At 33.0% G+C, this 24,179-nt stretch overlaps 1 protein-coding gene across 8 annotated transcripts in view; it reads left to right on the forward strand.

The window, feature by feature from the left end:
- Positions 1 to 24,179, forward strand: part of LOC143241031 (transmembrane protein 45B-like) — a 242,523-nt gene that overhangs the window by 130,859 nt on the left and 87,485 nt on the right. For 2 of the 8 annotated variants that reach the window (XR_013022148.1, XR_013022150.1), the window contains one exon: positions 1,425 to 7,952. The exons of 3 other annotated variants lie outside the window; for them this stretch is intronic. The gene's annotated coding sequence lies outside the window, so the exon portion shown is untranslated. Of the gene's footprint in view, positions 1 to 1,424; positions 7,957 to 19,002; positions 21,883 to 24,179 lie in introns of those variants that run through there. 3 more of the 8 variants (XR_013022149.1, XR_013022152.1, XR_013022151.1) reach the window with 3 other exon arrangements.

Genomic DNA, 24,179 nt, shown 5'->3' on the forward strand with positions numbered 1-24,179 from the left:
TAATTACTAAGACAAATAGCAGTTCTCTCCAGTCATTCGACATGACAAGTCAAAGTAGTCTGTCTAAATCACGTGCAGAAAAGTTGAACTATTGCGTTAATGAGTTTTCTTGGTTTCATCTGTTAGTTGATGGACAAGATAGGAGTAGAAGACGGAACACCTATTCATTAATCATGATACTGCTTGGAGAAGAAGACGTTAGTCTTAACTGACACGCTTTATTCTATGGATATATTGTGAACGCAATTTTAATATTGATGGATCGTAGTTATTAAAAATAAATGTTGCACAGATGGAGTCACTACGCGTGGTTTTTTTTACAACGTGCTGCTTTGCTTTTAATTCTGGATATAGATGACACTTCAAATGGTAAAAGTATACTCGTGTAACTTGCTACGTTAGCTTTCTATTAAAGAATACTCAGTTTTCTTTCAGTTTGATACATTAATGTCCTCTTTGTGGAACTTTTTTTTAAGGTTCGAACACATTATGTCTTGGTAACTATACTTGTTTCATTAACTAAAGAACCAAATCATTTTAAAAAAAACATTCTTGGAGTTGAATATATTGCACGTGTTAAGGGGCGCGGCATGCCCAACAAGTGTGTTAAGGTGTTCGACTCGTAATCTGTAAGCTACACGAGGGCAATCTGCGCTAGCCGTCTCTAATTTTGCAGTGTAAGACTAGAGGGAATGCAGCTAGTCACCACCACACGCCGCCATCTCTTGGGCTACTCTTTTACCAACGAATAATGGGATTTACCGTCATATTATAACGCTCCCACGGCTGAAAGGGTGATCATGTTTGGTATGACAGGGATTCGAACTCGCAACATTCGGATTACGGGTAGAGGGCCTTAAGCACCTGGTCATGCAGGGCCTGTAGATACAGCCAATATTTTACTCAAATCTTTTATCCACGTTACGAATTCACTATTTGGTTGTCTTCTAAGCATAATGAGCAGCTGTAGTTAAAACGCTACTTTGAAATGTTCTATTATTAAAATGAAGCTTTTTGGCTGATGAAAGAGTGTACTAAACAAGCTAGTTTAATGATATTCATATCAGTTCATTTATAACAATCATATTTTTATCGTACCGTATACATGTATTAATTAATGAGCAATGTATTATTACTTTTTAGAAACTTAGGCGCTTTTCACACATTACTATTTGCGCTTGAGTTTATTTACATATAAATATATATACACATATATAATGCTTTTCGAAACGTTAATCTTTCACAGAGGCAGTATTTAGAATGATGTGTTAAATTATTGAACTTTTTTTTTCATTTTGAAATACATTACTATCGAAATATGTTTAATCTAAAACTAAATTCGTTTAATAAAGAACTGTAGGTTTTTTGACACATTGCAGAAACATTGAAACCAAAATTTCTCTTCTGGTGTATCACTGTCGCAGGTCAGTTCACACACTTTGTAACATTACTTGAAGATCCACCTCTCCACCAGGTCACTGATTGGTCTTCAGAGTAGAACTACCGCTACGGGTATTCATCCTCGTTCATGCTTTCGTCAGTCACGATCATCGAGACGAGGAACCAGATATACGGAGCCACTAGACACCAGAGTGGACCGCGTGCCGTAAAAATTATGTTTACAGGATGCTGATCTTGGTCTTCGAAGCAGCTAACCACAGACCCGACTGTAGATTGCTACGAGCTGATATGTTGTTTCATGACAGGGTGTTGTTAATTTAGTTACTGACAGGTAAGGTACTGAACAGTTTGGCTTGCGTGTAATCGGGGATGCTTTTTCTTTAGCAAGCAAAAATAAATACTTACCGAAAGTTTGCTTGAAATTGGCGCAAAGCTACACGAGGGCTAGATGCGCTATCCGTCCCTAATTTAGCAGTGTAAGACTAGAGAGAAGGCAGTTAGTCATCACCACCAACTGCCAACTCTTGGGCTTCTCTTTTACCAACGAATAATGGGATTGACCGTCACATTAAAATGCCAATACGGCTGAAAAGGCAAGCATATTTGGTATGATGGGGATTCAAACCCATGACCTTCGGATTACCAGTTGAGTGACTTCACCACCTGACCATGCCGGGTCTCATCGAAGTACAGCATATTAATATATTTTAACCCTCAAATGTAAAATTACCAATATGGCCGGACTTTATCAGCATTTCAAGTACGTTTCGTTAACTATTTAAAAACTAAATTCTTTATGAATCCATAATTTTATTGATTCCAGGATTCCTAATTCATGTGGTTCATACACCTACAAAATTAAAATTTTAAACAAAAATACTGTGACTGTTGTAATTAATTCGATTAATCAATGCTTGGGTGCTTATGTTTTCTTAAGTCCTCCGCTAGTACAGCGGTAAGTCTACGGATTTACAACGCTAAAATCAGGGGTTCGATTCCCCTTGGTGGACTCAGCAGATAACCCGAGGTGGCTTTGCTAAATAAATGAAAAACACATGTTTTCTTAATAAAGTAAATGAGTCGTTTTTACTTATTTTTTATCAGTTTTTCACACTGGATTTGAAAGTAACTATAATATAATACATGGAATTCATTCAAAGTAAAAGGTTTAAAAGAAAGGCAGAAATTAAGTTGCCAATATAAAAATAGAACGAGACAGAAACAGAATTGAAGGTGATTTTGTCAGCGTGTTTTGATAATTTTTTCAAAATATCTCATTTCAAAAAGAAGAAATGTCAAAATTCATAACAGCACAGAATTGTAATATAATTTAGACTTTACATTAATTATGGAATCTTTCAAAAGGTTTAACCCAATGGGAAATATTATAGACAGTTTTTTTCTAAATGCTATGAAAAAGATTCATATCTAATGTTGATAATTGAAATGTTTCTAATGTATATGCTTTATTTTACACTAATAATTTTGTGAAATAATTTCACAAAAAGATTATCTTGTAATTAATACATAACGTGTACAATTCAAAGAACTCCTTCATTCACAAAGTTATGGTAATGAAAGAGAACCCTCCAACTCTTTCCGATGAAGGTGGATGTGCTTCCTGGTGTCGCTTATAAAATAATAATGAAAAGGCTTTGAAACTGAAAAAGACTCACTTGCCAAAAGTTCGCAATATTCAAGCTACACCTTGAAAGTAATGTCTGTTTTTCTGAAAAATAGTTCATATGTATCCGATTCTACCATGTTACCACATGCCAGATACGTCCCTGGATATGGTTTCAATGAACATTTGTGTCTTTGGTCTGTTTAAATATGGTCTTGGGAAATATCATTCATGTAGAGCGGAGAGTTTGTAAAAAATTATGTCAAGGTGTTTGGTCTGCCATTTATCCTGTCGACTTTCGCAAAAGATTGGAAAAATGGATATATTGACGTTAAGCAACAATGCATAATCAGAGGAAACAGATTGAGTACGATCAAAGAAGAAATTAGATAGTTTAAAGGGTTTGTTTTGAATTTCGCGCAAAGCTACACTAGGGCTATCTGCGCCAGCCGTCCCTAATTTAGCAGTGTAAGACTCGAGGGAAGGCAGCTTGTAATCATCACTCACCGCTAACACTTGGGCTACTCTTTTACCAACGAGTAGTGGGATTGATCGTGACATTATAATGGCCCGACGGCTGAAAGGACCAGTATGTTTGGTGTGACGGGAGTTCGAACCCGCGACCCTCGGATTATGAGTCGAGTGCCTTAACGACCTGGTCATGACGGGGCTTGGTGAGAATGATGACAACGGGAAATTTGCTAACCAAGGACTAAGCGATCTAACTTTGTGTTTACTAATTCAATAGCTATCATCTTATGAGATTCTCATACAGAAAATTACAAGTTTATGTTTGCTTACTTCACAGCTCGTGTGGTTCCTCACACAATAATCAATTAAAACATAATTTTATCGAGTGTGTTTTCCTTGTATTTCTTTGCTTTACTTATGCGATGTCCCCTGGTGGAACAACAGTAAGTTTTCAGATTTACAACTCTAAAATCAGAGGTTCGATTCCCGTGGGAATAGCACACCAGATAACTCGAAGTGGCTTTATTATAAGAAAACACACGCCCTCTTATGCGATATCTATTAAAATAATTTTATAACATTAATTTTATTTTAGTAGTATTTTTCCAATTTTACACATTTGAAAGATTTAGGGATTTCTTATAAAGTGGCATAATAATATTTGACTAAAAGGTAATGCACACAAAAGTTACTTTGTAAGTTAGAAAGTATTATTAATCAACTTATATCAGTCTTTCCTTTACAAATCTGTTTCTTTAAAGAATATGTGATTATTTTCTCAGTAGAAAGTGGTGCAAGAAACAGAAGGTTAGGATGAACGATAGTTCCCTCTAAATGTGTGTTGAACACGAAGTGGTAAAACCAGCAGACACACTGAAGTTAAGGAATTCATTTGTGAACAATAACAACAATGAGAATTTCAAGTTCGTTAAAATCTGCTCCTCACTGCCAACGATATAAGGCAAGCACTTTTTAGTTTATTTGAGTTTTGAAAACAATTCATGTTCAGGCATTCATATTCATATTTGGGTAGTTACACTCCACGGAATTCCCCGAAATTACCATATGGTTCCAGGATGGTCATCTGGTTCTCTAAAATCAACCCTGCCCCGCCTCTTCCGTTGTCACGCCCAACTTGAATTACTAAACTAATTACCATTTGAGGGTTCATTTATTTGTCCATGAACCTTGTGTCTGATTATTAGGGTCACCTGCTAAGTAAGACCCTCTTCTGAACACCGCCTGTCTTTCCATTGTGAGATATCAAGGCACACACAAGACATAATTGTGAGATTTAGTTATTTTGAAAATTACTCCCAGTCGTTCAGCGATAAGTCTAGAGGCTTATAGCTCTAGAAACCAGGTTTCAATACTAGTAGTGGACACAGATATTCATTGTGTAGCTTTGTGCTTAACAACATATAAACAAATAAGTTTCAGAAATTAATGCTAATATTTTGTGTTTTGATATTCATTACTCAGTTTATATGGGTTTTATGGAAGCTACATTTTATGTTCATAATTTTCTTATCAATCACCATTTTAATAAGAATAAGCAACGGGAACTTTTATGGTTTAAAACACAAAATATGATTAATCATAATAGTAGAATTACAATATTTTTTATCTTACTTACATGTCTTGTTCATGACTGATACAAATACTAACTTACGCAATATTCTGAAACGTTGACGTCTTTCTTGCATTGAGTGGAAAGCCGTATTTGAAGCTTTCTACACCAGACACAATCTAACTGAAATGTTTTCAATGTTCTTTCCAATTTCATGTCAACAGGTCTTGTTACAGAAAAACTGAAATTGACCTATTGCTATTACTTGGTATATTTTCATGTAAGCAACTGCCCACATCAGACAGAGTCAACTTGAAATGTTATAATGGGGACGTTATAATGTGACGGTCAATCCCACTATTCGTTGGTAAAAGAGAAGCCCAAGAGTTGGAGGTGGGTGGTGATGACTAATTGCCTTCTCTCTAGTCTTACACTGCTAAATTAGGGACGACTAGCGCAGATAGCCCTCGTGTAGCTGCGCGCGAAATTCAAACCAAACCAAAACTATCAAGCAGCTGATTTTTCCGTGATAATTTTTTGTTTATTTTTCATGTTCGTACTCTGTGAAAAATCGCAGTCCAAATGTGCAAATACACCCGTTCAAAAAAACGGAATTTCATTATCGAGAACATAACTCAAGAGAGAAAAAAAAACCAGCTTCCATAAAAGGAATGACCAGAGCCTTGCTGGTCACGAGCAATATTGTGTCTGACGAAACTGTCTAACATATATGTTTGCGTATCGCGTTTTCATTCCCACCAGGTATTTTACGAAGTGAGTAACAAGTATAATTTAACTCACGAAAGCTAACTATCACATTACCAAATAAGCTGTGTTTCACGAACGGTGTTGTCTATATCAAACAAACATGTGGGAATAAGTGTTTGCATGGTCACGAAATGCATTTAATCAAAAGAACACCGAATATCATTTTGGACACAAAATACACAGAGTTTCGAAGTTTCTCGTTCCAAAGGAATATTGCTACATCTACCTGTCACGTTTGATGGTGATTGGATGACACAGCTCATTTAAAAATAAAACTGCTAACTGTTATCCCGTTAGTTTCATCAGACTGTAAAGTTTCTTTAATGTATTTTCAGGTATGTATGATCAAGAACATAAAAAATAAAAAAAAACAACTTTTAAGTAGTTGAAATAGCTATGTAATATTCAGAATAGCTCATGGAATAATAATACTATATGTATTTATTTATAAGCATTAAAAACTAAAAAAATTATATCATATATCGACATTTACTTGAAAAATAAAAACGACAGCTTATACAGTCTTTTAAAATAATGAATTATTGTTTCATATAACAAAGACAATTTTATCCAAATCTTTCTAAGTTAAGTCTCAAAACGTGAAACTTATAGATCTATTAATTTACCCGCCAGAAATGAAAAGTTTAAACAACATTTAATAATTAAAACTTTCATAGTTCTTAACATCAGTACGCCAGCATGAATGGTTGTAACGGGTTTATCGTTATACGTTTATTTTAATACCTACATGTGTTTCAGTTTGATGCATATGACTTATATTGTTGGATGTGTATTGCTCAAGAGTTTTCGAATATTGTTGAAAGTTTGAGAATCTTAGCTGCCTGGAATATAAAACCTACTTGTTGAGAAACAGCTATTATTATTAGTCAGCTACAGTCAGTATTCTTATAATCCTCGGAAGTCATAATTGTGAATTAACACTTATTAATCGGAAAAAACTACAGAATTGACCAGGAACGTTTATAGATTTCGAACATTATAAACCGTTCAACCTCAGTGAATCAACTTCTAACGTTAGTATTTCTAGGAGGATATTAGATGTTATCGTGGATGAAAATTTACAGGTGCTTAAAACTAACTAGCCGTCAAAAGAAATGTACAAGTGCATCAACAAAAAATTAAATTGAGACCAAATATAAGACTCAGTATTGTTTGTAAGTTAGTAAAAGTCATATATAAACCATTATTTATAATAACTGTTAGTAATAACCGTTATTATAAATTGTATTGTTTTTGTTTCTGTATTAAAATACATTTGTTTTGAGAGAGAAAATTATATATATCAATATTGTTGGCAAATATCGTAACTTTAACAAATATTAACATTTAATTAAGTTGTGAATTAAAATTCTAGTTATTGGAAATCGTAATACGTAACATTATAAATTGGAGACTCGTCCGAAATAAATTTGATACGTAACAATGGTGCGCGTTTTTCTGATAACAAAGCTACATCGGTCTATCTGGTGAGTCTAACGAGGGAACTACAATCGCTGATTTTAGCTTTGTAAATCCGTAGACTTAATTAAGAATAATAAATACTATTTGTCTCCAAGCTAATAACACAGTAATTTAAACATTTAGACTGTGTAGAAATGGTTAAGTCGAAAATTAAATGATAAACAATGTGGGTAAGGCCTAATATTAAAAGTGTGTGTGCGCCTTATCTTCTTACCATGATAGCTGAAGGCCCTTGATATTACGGTCCTACATGATGTGTTTAATGTTTTTGTGCAAATTGTGACAATAAACTACTTTTGCAAGTTCGTTAAAAAACCATAAGAATTCTTTTACCTTCTCTTCTCAACTTTTTAGCGCATTTTCCCAGAAATAATATAGATCACATTTTGTTTCTCAAATTTTGGAATATCACGTAATGTGTTATTCCTAATAAATATTCCCTAATAATTTGTAACCTGCAGTAACTGCCATTTATAGGACTCCCTATAAATAATGTAGGTTTTACTGTGGTAAAAAAATTCTTTATAATTTTCAAATACATTCGTCTTATATATTTTTAATTGCTATGGTTTAAGATATAGAACAACAAATTTGTATAGAGAGTGTTAGCTATGATAAATCATTAAAAACAAGTCAAATCTTCTTAATTGTAGGCTTTTTCTTAATTCCAACGTCACAACTTATAATTAAATATGTTTATTATGAAAATATATTTATACGATTTTTATGAAACATTAATAAAAAATCCTTTATTTTAAACTATATTAAAATCATGTTATGCTTTTTTAGTTTATGAAATTTACATAAGAAATGTATGAAAAAACTGCAAGACAAACATAAATTATTTAAAATAATTATTTATGTTTTAAAAGCACTGATTTCCTAAAATAGCCCCCAGTGGCACGCCAGCATGTCTGCAGACTTACAACGCTAGAAACTGGGTTTCGATACACCTGGTTGGCAGATCACAGACAACTCGTTGTGTAGCTTTTGTACCGAACTTCAAACAAACAAAATATTTGCCTAATATTACACAATGTTACGAATTTTTAGTGTTATTTCAAACAATTGATATAACAAGTTCTTGTTGCTTTCTCCTTGTGACAGGTTGCCCAGTGGTACAGTTATATCTCTGCGGACTCACACCACTAGAAACCGGGTTTCGATACCTGTGGTGAGCAGAGCACAGATAGCTTATTCTATAGCTTCGTGCTTAATTTGAAAACGCACACAAAGAAACTTCTTTGTAATAAACCAAAAGAAACAAAGGGATGTAGCTTGTTGTGTCAGCAGCGATGAAATTTGGTAAAATAAATAAAGGTTAAATACGTTATATTAAAGACGTTTTCCAGCTTCAACTCGTAGTTACAGTCTTTGTTTGGTAACTTGGTAAAATAAATAAAGGTTAAATACGTTATATTAAAGACGTTTTCCAGCTTCAACTCGTAGTTACAGTCTTTGTTGCTACGCCCGTTCGGTATAACGCTAAAGAATTGTTGACATGTTCAGATAATCTGTTGTGCAGTTTAGCGCTTAGAAAAAATAAAATTAGGACTATGTATCTTCACAATAGCACTTCAGCGTAGTTTTAATTATAAAAAAAAAAATTTTGTTAAGCAATCATGTTCAAAAACGCACTACGCCTCCCTGCTGGCTTTCCATAACCCATCTCATGTACGAGAAAAACGGTTTTAATGGTCTAATCACACACATATATATAGGCGCTGCGTTAAAAGAATTTACTGGTATGTCTTCGTATAGAATAGAACGAGTGTGTGTGTGTTTTTCTTATATCAAAGCCACATCGGGCTATCTGTTGAGTCCACCGAGAGGAATCGAATCCCTGGTTTTAGCATGGTAAATCCGAAGACTTACCGCTGTTCCATTTCATTCTCTGGTTGCTTGAAGTATGCGACAGTTAAACGAGGGTATTGATGAAAGCCTTATTCTAATGAGCTCTCATCCTATTGGTCTCCTTTCTCAGATTAAGATTTTACTTATATTTTACGTGCTGTTGCCTAGGCTACGGGGACAGTTTTTTTACCAGTGATTTTGAGTTGATGGATTCTCACCTTCTGCAAGATGTTGTACTTTGCTTACTTTACTGGAGGACAGATTCTTGCAGGTCGCACTCTGGATGGTGCTGGTATCGAAGTTGATCCATAATTCTTTATTTTAAGCCATTAAATATAGGGGATCAGACTGTTTCCATAAATCTAAATCCCCCATTTAAACACATCTTTTGTATCTGAGTGTTGGAATATTTTTAGTCGGAACGGATTGTTATATGCCCATCCTAAAATAAATCATTTTTCCCTGTCATGACATTATTCACATAACGCCAAATAATTTCAAAATGCAGTTCTGATACATACCGTACCATTGCAACTTTTTATCGGCTGTAGTTGTCACGTGATTTGCTGTTTTGCACATTCGAAATTCTTTTAATATAACATACCCAAACCTCAATATTTAGTGAAAAGAAACAAGTCATATACATAGCACACACACACACGTGTGCATATATATATACGGGTGGGTGGGTAGATGTAGGTCTGTGAACATATATATATATATACGTTTGTCAATTAATTATAACAAGAACATTAAGTCAGCTTCCTGGACTACAATTAATTTTCTATTGTATATGACATAATAAACTGGATTTTATATATATACACGTAATGTACTATGTATTTTTCCAAACAAATTATGGCATGATTATGGTCAATCTAGTACTAATTTCCCTGGGTAGTGTTTCAGTTATAAGGTCAGAATACATTCACCCCTATTATTAGTAGGAACGGAATTATAGCTTGTTGACAGGTTCAATAAAACTTATCACTGTAATTAACAAGCACACAAGAAACGCTCTATTTGTTTGCTCATCTTTATTTTGTATATTTAATGTAACGCTGTTCCTTGCTATGAGTTTTACACATTTCGGAGAATGTTGCTTGTCTTAGAGCTTCTATAAGCAAAACATAATTTTCTTGTGCATAGAAAATGTAAATTTGAAGTATATCTCACAAGTTACTAGGAGATTCACAGTTTGGAGTGTTTAATTTCTACCCATATATCTTGCTTGGCAGATAAAACAAACTGCTAAAAATACACAGTTAATGTTTGTTTCGTCTTTTCATACAAGATAATTTACTTTCATCTGTAGAAAAATGTGGAAATTCCGAGCAATATGTTGATATTCAAAGGTGGCGCTGTGATGTAGTTCTGAAAAAAAAAAGTATAAGAATGTTTGTTTGTTGGTATTATGCACAAAGTTATACGAAGGGCTATCTGTGCTCTGCCCATTACTAGGTTTTGGGCGATATAAGTCCACTGAGAGCCAAGTATTAGAAATTTAAAAAGTACATTATCCTTCAACAGAGATATTTCCCGGTTTCTTAACCTTCTAAAGTGACATAAATAAATTCAGCTTTTAACAACCTGATGAACTACTAAATCTGTATCTTAACTATATCATGAGTGAACATGAAATAATTTTCTTACTCTCTTTCGAGTATATATGTTTATTCACAAAATATTAACTTTCATTATCATAGTACTTATGAAATTCTTTCTCTTTGAAAATTACATCTATGTAAACACGTTTACAAAATTATTACTGTGTTAATTTATTACTTTTTAACGTTTTATGTTTATAACAAGCTGGAAGATAATTCATCCATTTTGGATCAGTTATTTCTATTTATAATTTCATTGTTCTCTAAAATTTACCATATTGTATCCTCCATATCTCTCTTCGTGTAATTACTTCGGGAACATACTGTCAACATAGGTTTGTTGGTATACTTCCTTTAGGATTAAACTGTCTTTCATCTATAGCTTCATTTCTAGAACTTTTTTGCTAATTAATGTTAAATCTGACAAAGTAAAATAATGTAATAAGGAATTGTTAAAACGTTCTTCCTTGGCATGTCTATATTTTATCCAGTGTTTTACTCAATACAATCATTTAATGAAATAAATATTAAACATTGCTATGCACAAATGAATAAATAAACATGGTGAGCTCAAAATAGGCAGAGAGAAAGAAGTTTACAGGACATTATCATTCAAGATAATGCACAAATGATAATCTCGGTTATGATACGTGTAAAACACGTATTTCTTATATTAGTCAGAAATATATTTTATAAACACCTTTTTTAAATAATGTTTATGTTGTTAGATTTTTTTATATGCTTGGGACTAGACCAATAATATACCACACAAAACCAAGCGTTATGACAAGGGCAAGTAATTTAGTATATACTTATATATATTCTTCCAACCTCAGCCTTTGCTCTTTTATTTGAATTTACGTATATGATTTTTCTATCGCACTTGCTAATAGCCTGTTTCTAATAACTAACTGTGCTGTGACATACTTGGGTTTAACAGTTTATTCATTACGTTCTATTTGTCAAAAATTCAAGAGTTTCCCCTTTTCTTTGCACTAAACAACAAAACGTTTTGTCTAGCAGAAAACGTACTTATAAAAAAAAAAGAGTGTAATGATACGTACACGTGCTGCTCGAGGCAATGACGTTTTACGTAAGAACGATGAAAATTAGAAAGGAGATGAAGGCCCGGAAATTGATGATATTTCGACTACCCCATAATTACTATGTAACATCCGTGTTAAAAGACAACAAAGGAAGGTTGTAGTAGACTAATGAGGAAAAAATATATTTACCCCTATAATATATGACTATTAAGAAAAATGTTTCTTAATTTGGGTGGTCTGTTTGAGAAGATACGTGTTTTTTTTTTATTCTTCAGCTTTGAAAGACAGTATTTCACGTACGTAACATAAAAACGTGCCTTATGGTGAAATGTGAGTGTCTAGTTATCCAATAAAATTAGATAGTTTTATTCGCCTTAAGACACACAGTAAAAGAGAGAAGCTTCGCAAATCATCAATAATTTATTGAAGACGTGAATAATGTATAAATATTCATGAAAACAATATAGAAAAATGAACAAGTTTCTTTATGACAGTTCCTGTAATATCAGTTTTATTATATTTTCACAGTATAAATATTAAAAAAAACATTTCTTTCTAACAGCGTTGCTCACACTCAGAAACAGAATATATAACTGTTACAAAATGAAAAAGAAAGGACTAATAGCCCCTTCCAAACATTTAAGGTAAAGCAAAGCGGTTACATCTAGTTTTAACATTTGATTCTAAGTCTGGTTAATAGTCGACGACTTTGCACAAGACATCCATAAAATCCCAGCATTACTTGAACAATACTGCACATCCAATAGCAAATAAAGTTATTGGATTCTATGATTGATACGTAATATAACAATTGATGTTTTGACCAACGATATATCTTATATTTTGGTACATAAATAAATACTGAGTGCAATGTTTTATTTCTTGTAGGATATTATGCAATAGATGTCCTTCATAGTAATTATATTATTTCATTTATAATATACATTTGTCTTATTAAATCAGCTTGGCATGGTCAGATGGTTAAGGCACTCAACTCGTAATCTGAGGGTCATGGGTTCGAATCCCCGTGGTACTAATCATACTCGTCCTTTCAGCCGTGGGGGCATCATAATGTTACAGTCAATCCCACTATGCGTTGGTACAAGAGTAGCCCAAGAGTTAGCGGTGGGTGATGGTAACTAACTGGTTTCCCTCTATTCTTACACTGCTAAATTAGTGACGGCTAACGCAAATAGTCCTCCAGTAGCTTTGCGCGAAATTCAAAACAAATCATATGAAATCTTTGAAATTATTCCTAGTTTTCACATATATATTTATTCAATTGCAAATATATGCATTAGAATATGATATAGTATATTCTCTCTTTCTAACATACAAATGAGTTTAAGTCCAGAAACTTGAAAAACTTATGAGTGAAGGTAAAGAAGAATATGTTATAACACGTTAAACACACTAAATCTGTCATACCAGTGCTGTCGAAATCTGTCGCTCAATACCAAACTCATTTGAAAATTCGTTGTCTTGATTAAGTTCAGTCAAGGAACAAGGTTAACGACTGCTGAGGGAGGTCGTTATCACCTCACACTTGGAGAGCTAATCCTTTACATTACCAAGGGTGGTCATCAGAACTTTTCCCTCTGTACAATTTCCCGATAAATACTCTCTGTTTTGTATCATTATACTATGTCATCAGAACTAAAGTTGGTGATGAACATTTAGATGGTTGTCAGTGTTGAAAGCGTATTTGAATGGCATACAGCATCAAGAATAAAGTAGTTACGTTGAGAATATACTTACGTCAATGTATGGTATTTATTGCTTAGCAGATAGTGTATTAAAGAGCAGGTGTTATTCTTACAGTTATTAATATTATTAGTAGTGGTAAGGCTAATGCTATTATGCTATTTCGTTTTGCTTAATTTACAGAGGTTTGGGTATTTCTGAGGCACACTACCTGTTCAGTTTCTTTCGTAGTTATTTTTTATTTTTATAAAATGTTTGTGGCTATGGTACACTTATATTTGTATATGTTTCTTTGTTTGTTTTTGAATTTCGCACAAAGCTACTCGAGGGCTATCTGCGCTAGCCGTCCATAATTTTGCAGTGTAAGACTAGAGGGCATCTACTTATCATCGCCCACCGCCAACTCTTGGGCTACTCTTTTACCAACGAATAGTGGGATGATTGACCATCACATTATAACCCCCTCATTGCTGAAAGGGCGAGAATATTTAGTACGACCGCGATTCAAACACACGACACTCAGATTACGACTCGAACGCCTTCACCCACCTGGCCATGCCGGGCCTATTTGTTTATGATATCAGGTAATCAGTAACAATGCAGTCATTCTTACTGTGTTGACAAATTCAGTGAAACGTTACAAATTTATTCTTTTAATCCTGTATTCATCATTCAGCACAGTAAGTTTTTTTTTTATTTAATTTGCCCATTATAACCAGGAAAGAAACGTTTGTCATATCAACTTTAGTGTTCAATAAGTTACTAAAGAAGGATTCTTTGCGTTATGCTCATCACGATAACAAAAACAACCACTTGGATATGTGAGCCAGTAGCACCAAGTGTGGGGCGCACGATACACGATTTACTTTTATTACTCATCAGGAACTCCACCAGCCTACCCTCAATTTGAAATTCGTTTACGCAGGATTATAATAGATTAATCTAAGACACGTTGGACGTGATGAAATAAATCAATCGAAAGGTTTGACCTCCTGAGTACAAAACTGTGATTATATCTCAAATCGGTAAGGAGATGAGCTAGAAATTTGTACTTGAAAAACAACAAAAACAATAACAATAAAACTCGGAACTGTTCAATGGGCCACTAGGCCGCAGCTAATAAATACATTTTCTAGAAAACTAAGAGAGTTTTAGATCAAATAAGGACACATGTCACCAATGCCTACTTTATTTCGTGCTGAAGCAGTAAGCTTAACAAAGATACAGTCTACGAAATTCGAATACGGTCTTGGCTCATTCATGCTGTCATGAGCCAGCGACATTGTCCATTCTACCAGTGACCATTGTCCAGTGTGAATTGTAGTTTATCTCATAATTTACGATTGTCCGTATCGACCTCGTGGGGATTGGTTTAACTGGACCTTCCTTGACCAGAAGCTGACAATCGGTTATCTTAAAGACTTAAACAATCATACACACTTACAGTAATATAAATGAACAGATATACTGAAATAAAAGCATTGACTGCCTGGAGTTCATCCAGTTGTCATGGTATTTATCAGTCAAACATTAAATGTTATCAAAACCAGTATTCAAAAAAATATCTTTTCGCAAATATTGCTTGTCTGATGAACAGGTTAACACAAAAAATTGTTACACTAAGATTTGCCTGTCATAAAGAAATGAATATGTACTAACATTATTTTATTTAGTTTTTGTTTGTCATGCAAATCACAGAAATACAAGATGATTCTTTTGGTGCATTATATATAAATTAAAGTTTGAAATCCTTAAATAATTTCGTACAAAAGTCACGAAAGCAATACACTGCATCATTAAATATCTTGTCATATAACGTATAAAACCGGATTTAAATATTCCATTTTTTTTGTAAAACTTATACATTTATAAATATATCTCTGTGTGTGTGCACGCGCACAGTTTAAAGAAGTCTCATATTATGATTAAATAACATCGTTTCAAGTACGATAGAGAATATTATGTTAATATACAAAAAATAGTACAATTTGTAATAATGGTTGTTACAAATAATTGTTAAAAATATGATTTCCATACAAAAGTTTTACAAACTTACAAACAATTTTGAGTCTTCTATCTCGTCTGGAACTAATATTTTATCGACGATTCACAATGAGCGAATAAATTTCGAGTTATTATCATTATAGTTCATTTAACAGCTGGCGAGCTAGCTGTTTCACTAAGCACACATAAGCTTTTCACTGACGAAAATATTTAATGTCCTCTTAAATATTCTAAAGTCCAACGTTAATTCTTTGAAGTTAAACGGTTTAAGATGTTCGAAACCTATAAAGGTTTCTAGTCAAATATTTGTAGTTATTTTTATCAATAAGTGTTTATCACAGTTATAACTTCCGAGGTTTATAGTATTCAAACTGTAGTAAACCAACGATAAAAACTCTTTCTGCGTTGCTTTCGTTACCTATAATAAGCCTGAGAAATTATCTAGAAATGCCATCTAAGGAAACAATATTAATATTTGCAACACACATCGTACATTGTTGATTGTCACGCTAGAGAATATTTTACAAATTTAGGGAATAAGAGAAATTTTCGCAGTACGCATTTAACAATGTAAGCTACATGCACTCTTATATATACATTTAACATTTATAAGCGTCGATATTAGAATAAATATATAATAGTGAATCTGTTACAGCTTTCATTTATCATACCGATTACAATATTTTTGCCTATGTTTTCCAAAGCGTTATGACAAAACTTTTGCTGTAATCATTACTATTCTTAGAATAGGCCCGGCATGGCCTAGCGGGTAAGGCGTGCGACTCGTAATCCGAGGGTCGCGGGGTCGCGCCCGCGTCGCGCTAAACATGCTCGCCCTCCCAGCCGTGGGGGTGTATAATGTGACGGTCAATCCCACTATTCGTTGGTAAAAGAGTAGCCCAAGAGTTGGCGGTGGGTGGTGATGACTAGCTGCCTTCCCTCTAGTCTTACACTGCTAAATTAGGGACGGCTAGCACAGATAGCCCTTGAGCAGCTTTGTGCGAAATTCCAAAACAAATTCTTAGAATAAATAATTTTCTGTCTTGTGTTGTTTCCAAATTCTGATTAATGTTGTTTTTGTGTCCCTGTCATTGAAAAATTCAGATTAATAAATTTTCTGTTGTTTACAAAGGAATCATTAAAACAAGGCTACTGAGAAACCCAAGTCCAAAGATCTCAAGGTAGCAGAAATCTGTTTAAATGCACAGAAAGAATGAAATATATATATATACTAGGCCTATTACCTTCTTTTCTTGCTGTTAATGTACGTTTATTTGTTTATATTTTTATCTATGTAGAAATAATGAATTAATGAACAACCTACTAGATGGACTTTCAGTGACTTATTTTTCTAAACATGTTGCACTCTGTTGAATTTCGACGTTAATTGGCCATAACAACTCACGCTAGTTGCCAATCAAATAGCTTGGAATGACAAATACTATACAGAAACGTGCGTAACGTTGTAATAAAGTGCAGCATGACCTGGTAGATTGAGTGAGATCTTCTCAGGATTTGGAAGGTTATATATATCAGATTATAAATTTATACCGTCATCGTCCCGTTCTTCATATTGTGATATGATTTTTGATGGTTAAATCTATGGCAACTTTAATATGACTGGTCGTGTAAAATTTGACTCATGCTAAAAATATTTTCTAATGGTAGAGAAGCCTGATTTTGTTTTATTTTAGTATTAAGAGTTTGCAGCAAAATTGCTTAATATATTAAATAACAGCGTTTTCATTGCGTTATAATAATCTCACTGAACCAGGCAGAAAATAGAATGGCCTCACGTGAATAAGATGAACGGGTAATATTAGCCTCGATACGGTTGTTTCATTTATGCATTTAATCTTTGAATTCATATGAATGAAATCGTCTAAACTAGGAATGGAATGTGTTTTACCTTCCCATTTTAGTTTAGCATCAAAGTTTGTGTCGTATTCTTTATTGGGAATTGGAGTCACTATAATTGCGTTTTCGTATTGTCGTACTCAGCTTGATATTTCAGAGCCGGTTTCAGCAAGAATGTATGCCTAAGGCCAACTTTATAACAATGCATTTAAACAGAAACATGTCATTTAATGCTGCATGTCACGAGAGAAACATTTTTCTGTGGCATGATAATAAGTAAATGTCATAAGCAATATTAAAATTATTCGTAAATTAATTAATTAATATATATTCAATCAGCAGACCTTTTATAATATAATAATACTATATTAAGTTATAAAGTGTGTACCAACTTGAAAATAAATCATTTATGTATGTATATTTTTCTGCTTTTATGTAGAGTTGTGTTTACTACCGTATTGTGTGGTATTGGATTCAGTACTTTCCCAGCTTAGCATCTTTGTTTTTGTTGTGTTTGTACACTAAAGTTTGGCTAATTTGAAGTGAGGTGCTTTTTGTACACTTATCCAGGTTTTTGAAAATATATTATTTATATATTGTATTAGTATTGAAATCATGTGCACTACAATATTACTTTATAAACATATTTTATGAAACATTTGTGATATATCTTAGGTTAACAGATAATATACATACTGAAACATTGGATTGCTTGTTAAAAAACAGAGAATTAACATTTTTTTCTTATTAGTGCTGAGCAGAGTAGTAGGTAATTTCAATTATCTATATGAAATAAATATTGGATGTTTTCCTTATTTTCAGTTCAAAATAACTGGTTTTTAAGCATATTTCAATACGTGACAATAATTATTATAATTTTAGCTCAGCAAAGAAGAGCCATAGAGAAATCATAATAGAAAACTATACACACTGTTTAAAATACACTATAGTTGTTGACAGTATTATTAACTATTTAAGAGATACTCATTTATTTCATTTAATTAGGAGAGCACTCAGGTATTTAGTCACTACGTTGTTACGTAAAACAGTATTAGAGTGCATAGTTTCTAATTGTTCGTTATAATGTTTAGTCTGATTTTCTTTGAAATCTATTTAGTATCGCCGGCTTTAATATGAATTTTTATCTACTCAATAAAGTTTTGCTCAAATGTTTTTCAAATGACCAGGTTACTTTATTCTGGCAACTAACGTCACATTTATAGGTTTCATCTGAATAGAGTGAGGCTTAACAATTATGTAATGAAAATACGAAACTCTATTTTACTCTCAGTTTTTCTACGACTGTATAAATTCATTAACTTGTAAATTCTTTAATATATTACATGAATATTGTTGTTAATGGGCTGCGTTTGTCTAGCAAATTTTGGACGTCGTTTAGGGCAGCTGAAGCAGATCTTCATTGAGAGTTACTAATTGTTTCATGAAAAATTAAAATTATGTTGAGCATGAAACAAAATTCTTCTTGTCATCAACAAAATTATTCATTTTATTTTTGTTAACTTAATTCCACAATTGAACTTTTATAAAAGTGATGTGAGTGTAAGGCTGAGCTTTATAAGATCACACGTTTATGCATTTTTATATACTTTGCAGGGCTTTTGGATGTAGTCCAGATAAATACTTGAATTTGAAAATGTGAAAGAAAGTCGTTCTTCGCCCTCTACTGGTGAATTAAATGATTATTATGTTAAGTAAAAAAAAAAAAAAAAAAGAGATCTGTTGTATGCCTGGGGCAGTAAAAGTTAGTTTAATGTAAAAGTAGATCTGTTGAACAGTGCCGAATAAAACCGTGTGTTTATATTTCTCTTCCCGTGTATCTTGTACATATGTATCAAGTTCCGCTGTTTCTATCAAAGCTGTACAGTGTATGTACACAAACACCGAAGAAGTTCAAAAATGATAAGCAAACTTGACGGTGTAAGTCTTTAAATGTTGTGTTAAATATTGATTTTTCACGATCGAGTTACTGAAGGAAAATGACTTTCAAATGTATTTCAGTTTCTGTTATTCGTCTGTGGGAAATTGACATGACAGGTGTTATTTAATTTTTCGTTATATATTTATTTAAATTAGGTTTGTAATCCAACGTGCCCTTTTACACTAATGGTTGATAACATGAGTCATTTTATTTAAAGCAGCGTGATTTTCTGCGAAAATGTTTTATAATTGTTTCTCGAAAATAAAGCACGGCCACGAATATGATTTATAAAGCAAGATGATAATCTTTGTGGCCAAGTGAAACAAAATAGTTGATTCTCAGCTTACGGATGGCAAAACATAAACAATGATTTAGCTATTACCAAATGAAAATAAAGTAAAATTTGCTTTCTATGATTAGTTTCTTTTAGCGAAAAACTACACGATACGTAATTTGTGTTCTGCCAACCGCGGAAAAACGAAATAAGGATTTCAGCGTCGTCGCTTACTAAGATTACATAATAATAATAATAAAAGTTCTGTGATGACAGAATAATCAATTGATGTCAGAAGGCAAGAGAATAAAAGAAAAACATTTTATGATGTTTCTATTTTTCAGATATATTTTATATTCAAGCACAAAAATACTTCCTGCTTTGAAATTTATTCAAATGCTTAGGAAAAAAGCTGAATATTTACGGCTAAGTATACTTACCATCGATGCTAAACATTGGTAAAGTTTTAAATGTATGAAGACAAGCCATGTCTTTTAGCTTTATTAAATAATTTTCGATTTCACTTTACTTCTGAAGAGAAAATGGACGTCGTTAGAGGTTTTAAATATTTTTTTCCAAATTTCTCAAATATTATAATTTAGTATTTATGTTTTCAACCATTTGAATGACAGGAACACTTGATTTAGGATTTTGTAAAAGATCTAATGTTTCTATTAAACTCTAAATCTCTCATCTTTCTTGTTTTTGACGGATTTTAAACTCCCCGAGAAGGCTCGCTATAGCCAGGTGGATAAGGCACTCGACTTGTAATCTGAAGGTCGCGGGTTCGAAACCCAGACACACCAAACGTGTGCGCCCTTTCAGCCGTGTGTATGTTATAATGTGACGCTCAATTCCACTATTCGTTGATAAAAGAGTTGCCCAAGAGTGGGCTGTGTATAGTGATGACTAGCTGCCTTCCCTCTAGTCTTACACTGCTAAATTCGGGACGGCTAGCACAGATAGTCCTCGAGTAGCTTTACGCGAAATTCTAAACAAACCAAATTCCCGGAGAAATATCAGTAATGCGCCAAAATACAAACTTAATTCGATATAATGTGCCTAAGGTTTAAGCAGATGATTCGCCACATCTCTGTTCCGTTATTTCGAAATATGTTCCACGAAACTATACTTTCTATAATTTTAATGTATGTTATATAGTATTAAGAGGTAATCCACAAAACGGTGTAGTCTTTCAGTTTAATATAAAAGCACCAAAACTCTTTTTAATATTTTATCTCAGTAGATGATCCAATGTATAATTTTTTTCTATTATTTTAGTAAGGTTATACAATATTAAGAAATAATACACTACATGTGTAAAGTATTACTTTAATAAAGGCATGCAAACTATTTGTAATATTTTACCCCAGTAGACGATTCAAGATATGATGTTTTCTGTACCTTTCGTAGAATATCTAAACTCGAATTATTTCTGTTATCTTAGTGCATAATTCAAACTAAAGAAGGCCCGGCATGGCCAGGTGGATAAGGCACTCGATTCGTAATACTGAGGGTCGTGGGTTCGAAACCCCGACACACCAAACGTGCTCGCCCTTTCAGCCCTGGGGATGCTATAATGTAACGGTCAATCCCATTATTCGTTTCCCATTAAAAGAGTAGCCCAAGAGTGGGCGGTGGGCGGTGAAACTAGTTGCCTTCCCTCTAATCTTACACTGCTAAATTAGGGACGGCTAGCACAGATAACCCTCGAGTAGCTTTTGGCAGAAGATAGTCAGCTATACGATATGTCCCATAACTTAATAATAAATGATACGTAATTTTGTCAGTTTAGAAGATGGTCAACGATGTGATGTATTCTGTTCCTTTAATAATTATTAAGAATAACGTAAGCTAGATGTCCTTATCATGCCATTATTTCAAATAAAGATGTTGGTAGAAAAGTTTCAACTATTTAGTTGTAATATAAAGTTAGTTAATACATAACTGATAAGACATCATTCTCCCCAAAGATTTTTTTTTCTATATACTTACATACAACAGAAGGCCACAGTGGTTTCTCATAGAATGATTTCATGCATTTATACTTTGTGCAGCATATACAACATCAAGTGCCTAATAAATTTCGTTTGGCACAGCCTAAACACCATAAAATAGTCATGATATCGGTGTCTTACATTGGCTTTACTTGAAGACAATGATGCTCAGAGAACCTGTGACTCATCTCGTTATGAAAAGTTTATGTGTTTATATGTATTTAAATGTATTTATGTGTTTATATGTAAATGCCATTATATAAACAAAGAAAAACGACACATAGTAGCTTGCGGATATATATTTATCTGTCCGCAGTTATTATGAGAATAAAATAAAATTGTTATAATTAGCACTTTTACGTATTATGAAAATAATTTTATTAGGAGATTGTTACTATTAAATACTGAAGAAACAAACAGATGTAAACTGTAGAAAGTAAACATATTTCTGTAAAACCCGTAGAGACAGAATGTAACAGTAATTCGTGTCTAAATACTAACTATTTGTGATCACACAGTACCTCACAGTATTTATAGATCCCCAGGTTTTCTGTTTATTGCTAGGACTTTATTTAATTTATAGCTCCTATTTTAAAGCTGTATTTAACTTCAACCTGTCAATAATTTCAGTTGCTTTAATTTTACATTCTCTGATGTAACAGGGTTATGCATATTCTCCGAACCCACGTAAAATTGAAAGTTAAAAAGTGATAATAGTAGAATTGTACTGAATTATTCACCCATTTTAAAAATAGTTGCATGAAGCTACTCCGACATATACAAGCGTGTATGATATAAGAGTAATTCATATGAGTTTGAAAGTTTGGAATATTTCAAATATTTCACACAAAATCATAAACTTTGTTCTTTTCTTCAAACAAAGTACTATTGTTTAAAAAGCTCTTGTAGAGTAGAACAAATCGCCTGTAATATAGATACATTATTAAATATTCCTTAAGTATTTTACAAACATTTTTAATATCTGTTTAGTTCAAACATCAGTTATACTGTATGGCTTTGATAAATATCCATTCGTTTCAAAGTTGGTTTGTGTATAGCTGAGGGTAAATGGTTCTGCTAAGGATATGTTTATTATTACACAAATTCCTTGTTTAAAATAACATTGTAACAGCGCTTGAAACAGTCTCTCAACTAATTAAAATTTCAGAGCTAAATGCAGTTCATTTTATCACTATAATATTTCTTGTCTTGGTAAACATTTAATTATATCTATTTACATATATGTTTAATTATTTAATTATCCTTGGTTTGTGTGTCAATTTTTCGAACTTTAACGTATTCATTAAGTCAAAAACAATGACAATTTTGTCTTTTAAAGCTATCGTGATCCAATTTATAATCTCTACAAAAACGTATCCATCCTTTTAACTAACGTATGAATTTTTGAAACACTAAAATAATCCTTGAATAATTTGAAAAGAACGGAAATCTCAAAGAGTGGACCAAACTGACAAAATAGGAAATCGCATCCTTTTCTATCAATTCAACTTACAATATGAAGATAAACATTTCTAACAACACGAGGGTCTGGCCCAGTCATTGGCTCACTCCAATCACCAACACTTAGTAACCCCTACACGAAGTATTTCATAAATAAAATCTTCAAACATGATTCGGGATTTGGCTGAAAAATGTACATTCTTAATACAGCCATACACTAGAGACGAGATGCTGGGATCTGTAAGCTGCTTGTACAGATACCATTCAACGGTAGAATCCATAATGAGAACAGAAAATAAAAAGTCCCGTTCCTAGATGTAATGTTAATCAAAACACATAACTATAATGCCACAGGAGTTTACAGGAATCGCATAGGTATTGGTACACACTTAGACTATAATTGAAATCATCCCTCGTGATATACCAGAGCCCACAGAATCAGCAGAAAATAGGTAACACCATGAGTGAAACCAAGTAATTCGATCGCTTTTGTAAAGGGGACTTTCTTTTTTCAAGGGTAAATGGTAAAATTCAAACTATTCTAACTGTTTAAAGAAGATACCATAAACTACCTTGTCTTTAATTTGAACAAAAAATAGAGAAGGTGAAAAAATATGGAAATAAAACAGGCTATTACAACCATACTAGATGACAATTGATACCTTGAATACTTGATAAACAGAAAGTAATTATAACCTGAAATCATACAGAAGATGTTAAACCAAATACATCCACTGATGTATATAAGACGAGAGTGATACGTAGGGGAGATATTTCTTTCAGTCCACTACTTTCACTGTATTTGTTCTCCATGGAACATAGTTCCATTAGCAATGTGCCAACTGCTTGAAAGTGATACGAAACTTTTTTTATGCTTTCCTCAGGAACGTAAATACTTTTATTGCCACAGAAGACATCTACTCAGACCTAGAAGTTTCAACACCTTCTAAACTTAAAGCAGCCCACAGGATCCGTTAAACAAAGTTAGACCAACTTACAATATTTAAAGGAAACCGCCTCTTCCAAGAAATATGGTCACTGTATTTTCACTTACGATTATCTTTTAATTTTATTAATCAGAGCTATATCTAATTATAGCAGTTACATTTCTAAAGAGTTA

Source organism: Tachypleus tridentatus, chromosome 13 (assembly GCF_004210375.1).
Source record: "Tachypleus tridentatus isolate NWPU-2018 chromosome 13, ASM421037v1, whole genome shotgun sequence".
Lineage (NCBI taxonomy): Eukaryota > Metazoa > Arthropoda > Merostomata > Xiphosura > Limulidae > Tachypleus > Tachypleus tridentatus.